Genomic DNA, 12,153 nt, shown 5'->3' on the forward strand with positions numbered 1-12,153 from the left:
CACAAATTAAAGCGGGCACTTTTAATTAAAGTCACTGTGGACATGTTTGCCTAAAGGGATGCAAACAACGGCGCTGCTTCCTCCCAGACCAGAAACACACGACAGCATCTAGCACTCTACAGTATGTTTATAGTTGTGCTCCATTCCTTTGAATGACAGTACTGAGGTTCACTTTCCCATCATGCTCCCTGCACTGTCCTATAGCTGTGGGCAGTTGCAGGAGATTAATGATTCATGAATAATATGATTATGCTTGATAATTGAATTAAAATGGGTAGACCTGGGCCCAGAGTGTTCTTTCAGTGGAAGTCAAATTGAAGGCAGTTTTGCTGCCTCGCTGCCCAGTCGACCAGTTACTCAGAGCATATTGATTGCCTTCTAAGGCACTGTAATATAATTTATACCAGTGTTATTTTAGTATATACACTGTTATAGTTTTTATTAATATTTTGAATTACCTTTTATGTTTATATTTTTAGTGTTTTGCAATTTTAATGTGCTTTTGTCATTTTTTATTTTTTTTTTCAGTTTTAGTTTTCAGTTAGTGATTTTAGTTTATTTCAGGCAACAGAATTTTTTGTCTAATATTTACATTTTATATTTCAGTTTTACTTTGATTACCAAAACTTTTTAATAGTTTAAGTTAATAAGATCAAGGCAAGGCAAGTTTATTTATGTCACATTTTATTTTGCCACATTTTATACACAATGGGAATTCAAAGTGCTTTACACAAAAGGAAGTAAAATAATCATAAAAAACATCATTCTCAAGCTTTGTTCAACCTCTAGCCCACTAAGTGGAAAATCCCCCCAAAATCCCTAACTATTCCACTACTTCACCCCCTACTTACTTTGACCATCATAAACCAAACAAATAGAACTCAGAGGTCCTACTTTCAACTGATTAACCAACAAACTTGTCTTTCTTTGCCCATACTCTCTTTAACTTCACAGTAGTTTAAACTTCTGTTCAAAATGAATTAAAACAGTTAAGAATAGAAAATTATTATACATAGAATACAGTGCAATCTGTTCAGACGTAGCACAGTGCTCATCTGGGGGCTTGCAGCAATAGAGTGGGAGAGTTTTGTCCCAGCATACTGTACACCAGTTCCTCAATTTTTTGTGAGAAGCATACAAGTGTAGATGCTGAAGAGAGAGATAATGTGTCTGGTGAGCAGGGCTCTGGCTTTGGTGATTCCAGTGGTTGTCCTGGCTTCCCTGGCTGTTTTCCAGAAAGTCGTCCTTGGGTGCTGAGTTTTGGAGCTGTTGTAGTACAATCACAGTCTGTCTGTGATGAGATGTGGACAGGGCTCAGCCGGCATGTTGTCCATGAGCAGTGGTTGTTTTGGATGCGTGGTGTTATCAGTGTCCTTGTGGGATGTGTCAACCACATCATGACTCGGAAGCTTATATGAACTCCTGTGGTCACTCATACTTTGTCCAGGTGCATGTGTGCCATTCAGGTTGAGTAGTTTGGTACACACTGAAGGATGATGGAAGGAGAAATAGATATTGTCCTTTAGCACTCTTGCACCATGTTTGTTTGGGTGGAGGCCATCCAGTTTAAACAGTTGTCTAAAAAACCAAAATTGTCGATGAAGTTGACTGCAGCCCAAGCTGCATGAAAACATGTTAGTTCTCCTTGCTGGGAGTGGTCCACTGATGAACGACTGAACTTCAAGTCTTCAAAGTTTTTCAAGGAGTTCAGTAAAATCCTTCTTAAGGAGTTCTGACTGCTCTTTCCGAATATCATTCTTCCCCACAGGGATGATGATCCTATTTGCAGTCTTGTACTTCATTAGAATGTTCAGAAGTTCCTTGTTCATATCAGAGACAGTTGCTTGAGGAAGGCAGCATGTAGTTGTAGTCCTGCTACTGATGTTTCTGATAAAGGAGTCACCCACTATCAGGGTCCTGGGCTCGGCTGCACTCTGAACTGAATGCCGCTGTCTGTAATGCCTGTTAGTAGCGATGTTAGCTGCTGGCTGATACGATCACTGATCAGTCACATTTGGGGTTTCTTCACCCACATTCAAATCTGTTCTCAATATGTATAGGGGGTGGTAGAATACCAGTGTTTGCAAGCCTTGTCATAGCCGTATCTGGGGTAGAGGATGCTACCGCAGCTATACAAGATAATCGGGACAATCTGATGTCTCGAGTGCATGTGGGTCTCGCTCCCTGTTTGTGCCATCGATAAGTCTTGTTCCTCTACACTTGGTATAAACCGTTGATTTTCCCAGACACATTACTCACCGGCTGTATGCTGAGGGGGGTCCGTGATGATGATCTGCTGTGTGTTCCGCCTGTTCTGGAAGTCCAGCAAGTAACTGTTTCCAAGAACCACAATAAAACGAAAAACGATAAACGAAACTGTCCTTTAATTAAATCCAACACACGAGGGTAACTCCACACTTGAAAGGGAAGACACACGTACACAACTGGTAGACCCGACAAAGGAGGAATGCACAGACTGGAACTAAATACATGACTTAACAAGTCAATTGGGAGAAACACAATTGAACAGAATGATTAAGAGACAAGGAGAACAGGAACAGCCAAATAAGGGCACATGAGGGAGAAACTGGCCCTGCTTCTCAATGTTCATACTATCCATCCTAAATAGTATGTGAGATTAGAATAAGTATGTCCCAAAGCATAGTATGTTGAAAAGAGTATGCCAAAAGTCGGATAGACTACTATTTCAGGTCGATTTTTGAAGTGCGGATCTGTGCACACTCTAATGGCTAAAATTGCCCACAATCCATTGCGCTTTGGTGAAGGATTCGGTCCAGAACTACAAACACGAATAAAACGCATTAGAAAAACAACAAATGTGGTGGATGCCCGCGATCAATGGTAAGGTAGAGGTTTACAAAAAGGGGTTTGAGTTACTAATAAACAACATTTAACCTGGTAAAAATATTTATTTATTGTTATATGTGTTATATTTCATCTGCAACAGCAATGTGAACTTTTATAAACATCCATTTGGTCGTTAACTTTTAAATGCATCATTATGCAGAAAATATTAGCAGAGTTCTCCACATGAAAGACCCGCGACTGGCAGATCAACGAGCTACTTCTTTTCTCTCCAGTACAGTAGAAAGTTAAATTAAATGAAATGTGGAGGATGTTAACTGAGACGAGATGATTGACAGGCAAGTTTACAGTGACAGGGTGCATGTAACAGGTGTGACAGACGCAATTGTATGATGTTATAGTATGTCCCAAAGCTTGCCTACTCTTCTACTACACACTCAAAAGTGTGTACTTTTTCTTCACCAAAAGAGTACATACTTTAAGAGCGTAGTATAAGTAGGCACATTGAGACGCAGGGTCGGTCACGGGGAGCACATGGGGAACAAAACACTACTAAGACAGTCCAATCCTGACACTTTCTATGTAATTTATAATTTAAGTAATGATTTTTCTAGGGGGGAAAAACACTCTTGTCATCTACGAATTTATTTGTTTCAATCACTCAGTCTGAAAGCATTTTTATTCCTGCAACCAACTGGCAAACCACACGCACAGGATTCTGGGATATCTGCATTCAAATATTGACCAGATGGAGGCATTTTGTTAGAATGGATGATACTCAAACAATGAATTTGGACATGCCCGACGATGGAGCATATTCGAGGTTTTGGCAATTTGTTTGTTATTTTTCTCTTTTTATTCTCTGTGTTAATAAAAACTAAACTGTATATGCTCTTGCTTTTTTACTCTTGCAATCTGGGATTGCATAATTAATGTAGGTGTACATATGTGCATTAGAGTGCATGTGTTTGTGAGGGGGATGTTTGTGTATGTTTGTGTGCAAGTAGAAGGGAGAGACAATGAGTGGTATTTTCTTTATTCCAGTTATTCGAAGCTGCCTATTTAGTCCAACAAGCCACTTGCAAATTGTAATTAGTGTAAGATTGGTTGATAGATGAAACAGGATGGCAGTGAAACACCTGGAGGTGATCTGAGCTGCATCAAAACACTCTGCCAAACATTTTTCTTGTGATTTTAGCCCATCTGCAAGACCTGCCTGTGCAAAAATGATATATGAGTCAAATGCTGCAAAACAGTGATGAATTCATGATGTATTGGGTTATAAAATTAGAACCAACTTTTAACAGTCATTTTGATTAACACAATTTAGATCGTATTAAAAGAAAATAAAAATGCACTTATCTATTTTCTGTTATTGATGTTATTATGAATGTTTAATCCATACATGTTTAATTTTTTGTATTTGTTTTGAACTTGTAATTCTTCATCAAAATGTCATAACCCAGTTTTCCAATAAAATGTCAGTCTTCTCTCTGATGATGTATGCCAGTCTTCTCCAAACATTTAGTCTGCTAAAATCTCATCCATTTCCTACAGTTGACCTCACATTCAGATCACCCTCCATCCAATCAAGAAACCAATGGATGGAACAAAGTCCTTTCCCAACTTTTTTCTTTTTCAATAATTCGTTTCACTTAGAATATGGAATAAAAGATCTGTTGTTACTTCCGTTACATTGTGACTAATTAGTCATTAATACATTAAAGAAGGCAGTCAGGTGTGGAAAGCTGTCAATGTTATTTTATTAAAAATACCCATAATAAGGTTCGTCTGACTTTGAGATTCCCTTTCATGTCTTTCTCTCCTATGTCTTCATGATTTCTCATTTGCCTCAAACCATGTTCTTTTATGAGTCTCTCACTGTTTTTTTCTGTGTGGAGTGATGCTTCCGCATAATCCCAGTACATTAGGCCTGCTCTACATATCAGCTAATTCACCCTCAATAAACTGCAATTGCTCGTTAATTGTGGTTTAATGAGTTCGGGGAGAGACAGGAGGTGCACAGACACAACCGAGCAAATGTAGGGCCGCGGGAATGCCCACTCACCCCTTAATGCACTAAATGCTTTTGGACACAGATTTGCCATCAGACATCAATCAGCGACCCAAAACAGAACTAGAATTGTTTATCGTACAAAATGTACTTGAAGTTGAAACATTGAAATGTATTAGTATTATCACAAACTGCATAGGAACTGTATTCAGTGATAGAAATAGTGAAACAGATGTGTTTGCAGTGTTGGGTGCTGAACTCCGAGGGACATCAGGGCATTATCAGAGTGACCCCACATCTCACACTCATTAACCACAAAGTCTGCCTGCAGCTCTATGAACCAGCGATCACTAAGAGAGCTGAGGGCAATAGTGAAGAAGTAAAGATGGAGGGAGAAAGAGAGTGAGAGGCATGGAAAGAGGATATGACAAGTCAGGGAGGGAAAGTATTGGTGTAAAGTATTCTCTGTAACAGTATTGTGCCTCTTTATCTTAAAGGGGTCATTAACTGAGAAATCAAAATTCCCTTGATCTTTTGAAATGTGTATATATAAGAGGTCACTGTACTATAAAAATGTTTTTACCTAATTCACAGCAGCGGCCATCTATGAGGAAAGCATGCTCTCAAACATACAAAACTAGCCTATCACAGCAGTGGGCATTTACTTCCGAGTCTACAATCTGCCACGCCTAGTCAAACAGAGCGTTCTGATGAGGGGCTCAAAACAGGACAGAAAATAGTCTATTACTTATAAATTACAAAGTTTTTTGTAAAAATCTTGATAGTATAAGAGAACAGTACAAAATAATGAAAAAAGGGCAGTTCATGACCCCTTTAATGTTTTTATCTTCTGCTCACCAAGGCTGCATTTATTTAATCAAAAATACAGTAAAAAACAGAAATAGTAAATAAAATTAATTTTATTTTTATACATTTTAACATGTAATTTATTCATGTGATTACATAGCTGAATTTTCAGCATCATTACTCCAGTCTTCGGTGTCACATGACTCTTGAAGAGGAAGAGGAAGATGGTTGAAAATGCTAAGTATGTGTAATTGTGAAGACTAGACGGGACGCGAGTGGTCATGAAGATGGCAGTGATATAAAGAGAGAGAGATAGAAGAGTAGGAGGAGGCAGTGAAGGTTATTTCCCTATAGATCTCATTAAAGTCTACTAATCCCCCTTGCTCTTGCCCTGCAGAAACAGGCTTGAGGGAGCTACTAGAATGAGAGAGAGACACATGGAGGGTTACATGAAACATTGTACCGGTCAAACACGAGTAAACACTTTAGTAAGACTACAACACCACATAATGCTTGCATACAAGACAGTTTAAAATTATTACAGCAATTATTTACTTTTTTATCATTGTTACTTAAAAATATAGAATAAAGTCACAAAAATTAAAGTCACAATTATACGTTTCTATGTCCTTATTGAACACACCATGTAAACATTCACTGATTTTAAGATGAGTTGTCGCTCAGAGCTGCCCAGCCTTTAAAAACAATATAAAAAGTTTACAGAGGCTGGGTGATGCAACAAGGCAATAAACCAAAACATAGGAGTATATTAGCAACAGAATGATTTCGACAGAAGAATACATGCCTTCTGGAGAGGCCCAGTCCTGACCTCAACCCAACTGAGATGCTTTGACATGACCTTAGGAGTGTGATTCACTCCAGACATCCCAAGCAGAATAATAGTGCAGAGTTCCTCCTGATCTCCTGCGGTCTGATTCGCAATTACAGGAAACATTTCATGGAGGTTATTACTGACAAAAGTGTTATTAAATCCAAATATTCCAATTCTTTTTCCACCCTGCACTGTGAATCTTTACATAATATGTTGCAGAAAGACATGAAAACACATACATTTTTGTGTGTTATTTTTTACGCAAGCTATGTCCATTGTTGATGAGATCAAATTGTATAAGCCATTTAACTCATGGTATCTACATTCGCATACTTTTTCCTAAAAACTGACATTGAATGTCTGGGAAACATATTGGTTAGTAAAAATATTGGTTTTTTGCATCGCCATGCACAGCAGTCCTTACAGTATGTCACAAGTTCACCAGCCTAGTCACCAGCCCAGTCACCATCCCAATTGTCAGCCAGTCACCAGCTCAGTCATCTTACCACATAAATTACCCCATTTCTCAGCATCCTGTCTGCTTCACACCTGCCATTGATGCCCAATCAGCACACCTGCCACCATTCATCTCATCACCTATGGTATAAAAGCAGTCGCCATTCATACCCTTATTGTTTAGTCTTCTTGTTGGTAAACCTTACATGTCATTGTTGCTACAAGCTGCTTAGCTGGCTCAATTACCTGCATTTCCCCATTCTTCATCTGTCTTTGGTCATCTTCATCAGTTTTTCCTGCAAGGAAAAGGGATAAGGTACTATTAGGATCAAGCTAAGTTGACTTATCTCACCAGCTAATGTGATTCTCACCTGCTGATTCTCTGTTCCTCTGCTTCCTTCAGTTTATTTCAATAAAATACCTCACCTTTAAATCACCATTTACTCACCTTGTGGTCTTGTCTTCTGTGACAGAAGACTAGACCCACAATATGGATTATAATAATGACTCTCTCTGCCAAGATGTCTGCATCTCTGGAGTGTTATGTGGATGAGTTTGGGGAACATGTCCATTGGGTGAGATGGAGTGATTCTGTTCTGAATCATTTGTTGAATGGGCTGGATGATGACCTGCTAATCATCCTTATGCTTCTGGATGTTTATGGATTATCTCTGGACTTTATTAATCGGGTCCTTGAAGTAATGGGTCCCAGTTTATTTGTTGAAGCAGACAACAATTGATGTGATGTCTCTCCAGTTCCATCCTGTGACATGAGGATCGCTCCAGTTCACCCCAAGCCCCCACCTGAATTCTCCACATTCTTGGTCTACCCTCTACAGAGTACTTCTGTCCTGATATCCGTTCCTTTGTCAAAGTCATCACCTATCATGGCCACTGATTCTAAATCCACTCCAGTCTAGGAGTCTGCCCAAAGGAGGAGGCACCAGAGGAAGAAATGTGGCTCTGCAAGTCCAGCTCCTAATTACCACCAGTGTCTCTTCTGACCCTGGAATCAACCCCGGAGTTTGCTCCAGTATTGGCTCCAGCCCGTGAATTCGCTCTAGTCCTAGAGTCCAGTAATAAGTCTACTCATTTCAGCAAGTTCAGTCCTGGATCCACTACAGTCCAATCTAATTCAGAGTCTGTTCCAAATCCAGAGTTCAGTTATGAGTGTGCTCCGACCCCAGGATTCAGATCATCTCTAGCCCCCTACCAGACTCGAAAGAAGGCTTGCTTTCCAGAGTTTTGGATTAGCAGACCCCTGACCGGCCAGAGTTGTCCACAAGTTTAGATGAGAATCCCATCCAGACATGCAACCATCTCTGCACAGTGCACAGATAGCCCCTGAACCGAGTCGAGGGATGGCTCTTGTCCTTGACCAGAGTCGAGAAGGCTTGCATTCTGGAGTCTAGCCCAAAGGGCTCCTGTTCCCAAGTTTTGTCCCAGAAAGGGTATAGGTGCCAGACCAGAGTCCAGTGCAGGCTCCAGCCTCTGACCAGAGTCCAGTGTGAGCTCCTGGCCCCAACCAGTTCCCAGTAAAGATTCAAGCCCCAAACCGGAGTACAGCACGTTCTCCGGCCCTCAACCAGAGTTCATTGTTGGCTTCAGCCTCAGAGCAAAGTCTGTCGGCTTCATCCCCTGACCGGAGTCAAGTGCCAGCTTCAGCCCTCGACAAGGGTCCAAAGCAGGCTCCAACCTTAAGTATCCAGTACAGGCCCCAGCCTTAGACCAGAGTCCGGTGCAAGCTCAAGGCCCTGACCAAGGCCTGGTTCAGGTACAAGTCCCTGACCACAGACCAGAGCAAATTTCAGCTCTTAATAAAGTCCGAAGCTGGCTTCAGCCCCAGACCAGAGTCCAGTAAAGGCTCCTACCTATGATCTGAGTCCTATTCACACACCGGTGACTAGTCAGGGTGAAGGACTAACTTTGGTTCCCCTCTCTTAAGAAATCCAAGTCTGTCATCATGGTCAGGAGTGCCGCTCCCCTGGTCACCTGCTCCAGAGCACCCTCCAGTGTCTGCTCCTCTAAAGTGCCCTCCAAAGCTCGCCCCAGAGCCTCTCACATGGCCAGCGCCTCCATGGCCCTCCCGAACTGTAGGCGCCACCATAGGCTTCCTGAATGGCCTTTGCTTCCCTGTTTCCTTGAGTTGCTGACGCTGCCCTGGAGGTGTCCTAACCTGCAAGCACCACCCTATTTACCTCGGTTTCCTGCCACTGCTTCAGGACACCCACCCTCCCTCCCCTGTTGGACTCCTTTTAGCGCAGGGAGGTGCCATCCGGGAGGAGGTACTGTCAAGTTCACCAGCCCGAGATCTCTAGCCAGTCATCTTACCACAATGGACCTCCACTTCCCAGTATCCCACCTGCTTCACCTGCACCTGATCCCCAATCAGCACACCTGCCACCATTTACCTCAACATCCATGGGTATAAAAGCAGTAGCCCTTCACTCCCTTATTGTATGGTCTTGTCATTGGTAACCCCTACGTGTCACTGTTACTACAGGCAACTTACCTGCCTCAATTACCTGCATTTCCACAGTCATCTGTCTTTGGGTTTCATCTTCAATATTCCTGCAAGGAAAAGGGACAATGAACTATTAGGATCAAGCTAAGTTGACTTGTCTCACCAGCTAATGTGATACTCACCTGCTGATTCTCTGTTCCTCTGCTTCCTTCAGTTTTTCAATAAATACCTCATTTACCCACCTTGTGGTCTCCTTCTGTTCTGTGACACCTTAAGTATTATATCAGCAAAATGTGGCATTTTTCTGTTCTGTATATTATACGCAATCTGCAGGGATCCCAGCCCTCTGAATCAATGTAGTTTGAATCAGGCTAATGTAAGACAGTTGGTAATGTGAGAGACAACTAAACTCAATTTGAATTTTTGTAATGGCCACGTAAGCACATCGGTTAAAAAGGGTTAGTTTCACCCAAAAATGAAAAAATTTGTCCATGTTTTACACCCACCCTCGACCCATCCTAGGTGTATGACTTTATTCTTTTTAGATTGAATCCATTTGGAGTTATATTAAAATCGTCCTGCTCTTCCAAACCTTTCAATGGGGTAAGCAGGTTTTTGTTGTCAACAGCTCAGAAGATTTGAAATATAGTGTGCATCTGTAATAAAACATCCCTCACAATGGCTACTGGGGGGTGAATAAAGGTCTCCTGTAGTGACATCCATGCATTTTTGTAATATCAAGATTTCAAACAAACTTTTTTTTCTTACATCTGCTGACTGTGGGATGCGGAAGACATGCGTTGCGTGTGCCTCTGGGAAATGTAGGAGCAAAGGAAACAAAGTTTCCTTACTTTAACAAAGGAAAACCAGTCTCCTCTTGGCTTATATCAAAATCCTAAGTTTTTCTTTACAAATCCTCATTTTGTGCTTCTAATTCGTGACCCAGCATTTTTTGTTCTCTGTTCTCGCGTCCGCGCTACTATCACAAACTATATTTTTAATATAACTCTGATTGGGGATTCGTCTGAAAGAAAGTCACATACACCTAGCATGCTTCGAGGGTGAGTACAAACATGAACAAATTTTTTGTATTTTTGGGTGAACTAACCCTTTAAACATGACCCTATTCAGGATTGGAATTTTATTTGATTAAGATGTGTTGGTCCTGATAGTCAAAAGCACAAAAAAAAAAAAAAAAAAAAAAAAATGTATTCACATATGTAGGCCTATATGAACAATTTTTTTCCACCTTGAGTGTTTTCCAACATACAGTAAAACAGATGCTAATGCGTGTTACAGCAATGTTAAATGATTGTTAACATGCTTGTCCATGAAATCTGAAAAACATGGGTGTCCACTTATTTACATTACATGTACATTAAATGGATACGAGGGATAGTCTCACAAAAATAGTCACCGGAGCAGAAGTTAAACCAAACTATTAAATCAAAGATATTTTAACTTTAACTGAATGTTGTACCTCTTGGCACCGAGCTTAATGAGAGAGTACAGAGAGAAAGAATAATAGTAATGGGCTCAAAACAGAATATTAGCTAAAGAACAGAGAAAAACAAGTATGAAAATGTCAAGAGTGAGATGTAGCTCTTAAAACAGAATCTTTATCAATAAAGCAATTAGACCAGGAGATACAAGCAAAGACATTTAGTACATTTGTTTAATTAGCTAATCTGTTTAGAACTTTTATCTGTAAATTGTTCCTCAACGCTTTGAAAACACCACATGATGTCACGCTTATTGTCAGAGGAAAATAAGAGAGGATGGCATTGTGAAGTCGTCTGTGGTTTGGACCTGAAAAATAATAGCTCTTAGATTAACTGCCAAATTACTATAATTAGATATCATTATAATAAATCATTTTCCAGGTTGATTATCATTCCAACAAAATTATTGTAATCACATAGGTGCAAATGAACTCACGTCTACATCTGTGTTGTGCAACCTTTTTTAATCATTTGCATTGTACATGTAGTGTGAAAGGATAGTTCACTCAAAAATGACAATTATGTCATTTTTTACTAACCTAAGTCATTTCAGTCTTGTATGAGTTTTATTCTTCAGTGGGAACAAACAAGGAAGGTGTTTGGATGAATGTTCATACGGTTCATTTCCAGACAGTGAAAGTAGATGTGAACAAGAGGCTGTCCAGTATGGTGGCCCAGTAGTGCACAACACAACGTATAGGACTAATTTCGATGTGTTGGGGTAATATCGCTGTGGCTTGTTTCTGTTGTTTTGTGCTAATTTTCTTCTTGTTGTGGCGGTGTTTTTGTTGTGTTGTGACTTGTTTTCCATTGTGTTGTGCTAATTTTGCTGTTTTTACGACTTGTTTTCCATTGTGTTGTGCTAATTTCGTTGTGTTGCGACGTTCACCATTGTGTTGTGCTAATTTCGTTGTGTTGCGACGTTTTCCATTGTGTTGTGCTAATTTCGTTGTGTTGCGACGTTTCCATTGTGTTGTGCTAATTTCCGTTGTGTTGCGACGTTTCCATTGTGTTGTGCTAATTTCGTTGTTTTGCGACGTTTTCCATTGTGTTGTGCTAATTTCGTTGTGTTGCGACGTTTCCATTGTGTGTGCTAATTTTGCTGTTTTACGACTTGGTTTCCATTGTGTTGTGCTAATTTCGTTGTGTTTGCGACGTTTCCATTAGTGTTGGTGCTAATTTCGTTGTGTTGCGACGTTTCCATTGTGTTGTGCTAATTTCGTTGTGTTTGCGACGTTTCCATTGTGTTGTG

At 40.4% G+C, this 12,153-nt stretch overlaps 1 pseudogene; it reads left to right on the forward strand.

Moving 5' to 3' along the window:
- Positions 1-12,153, forward strand: part of LOC122136801 — a 105,128-nt pseudogene that overhangs the window by 43,318 nt on the left and 49,657 nt on the right.

Source organism: Cyprinus carpio, chromosome B3, assembly GCF_018340385.1.
Source record: "Cyprinus carpio isolate SPL01 chromosome B3, ASM1834038v1, whole genome shotgun sequence".
NCBI classification, from domain to species: domain Eukaryota; kingdom Metazoa; phylum Chordata; class Actinopteri; order Cypriniformes; family Cyprinidae; genus Cyprinus; species Cyprinus carpio.